Genomic DNA, 804 nt, shown 5'->3' with positions numbered 1-804 from the left:
GGATGTACTGTCCGACACCGACGGCCACATGTATCTCACACCGACGATACTTGCTATTTAGGGTTTTCTCTACCGCTCGGCGACCCTCGACGACCCTCGTTCCCGATAAAAAAAGAGGAAGAAGAAGAAAAAAAAGAGGAGAAGAAAGAATATAGGAGAAGAACTCCTCTATTCTTTCTTCTCCTCTTTTTTTTCTTCTTCTTCCTCTTCTTTTATTATCCTCTTCTTCCTCTCATGTTCGACGACCCTCGACCCCTCGGCGACCCTAGACCCCCTCTCGACCCCCTCATGTCAAAGTTATCGGGTAAGGGATATATTGACAACGACATACCCGATACATACATACATACATACATACATATCACATGCATCCATACATATATGAACAAAATTAATATCTACTATTAACAACCTAAATAAAAAAACTAATACATATAGGAAGAAGAAGAAAAAAGAAGAGAAGAAAGAATAGAGGAGAAGGCTTCCTCTTCTTCCTCTCCTCTTCTTCTCCCTCTTCTTCCCCTTCTTCCTCGCCTCTCTCATGAATGTCCGACGTTCTCGACCCTTGACCCCCTAAACTAGTTCTCAACCCTCGACCCCCTAAACTAGTTCTCGACCCCCCCTCATGTCGAAGTTATTAGGGAGGGGGTATATCGACCCCCCCTCATGTCGAAGTTATCGGGGAGGGTTATATCGACCCCCCTCCTGTCGAAGTTAACAGGGAGGGGGTATATCGACAATGACATACATACATGGAAAAAAATGCTATCCATCTATACATACATAGCCACATACATATATACA

This window comes from Triticum dicoccoides, chromosome 7A, assembly GCF_002162155.2.
Source record: "Triticum dicoccoides isolate Atlit2015 ecotype Zavitan chromosome 7A, WEW_v2.0, whole genome shotgun sequence".
Lineage (NCBI taxonomy): Eukaryota > Viridiplantae > Streptophyta > Magnoliopsida > Poales > Poaceae > Triticum > Triticum dicoccoides.
Note: the sequence above shows the minus strand (reverse complement) of the source record.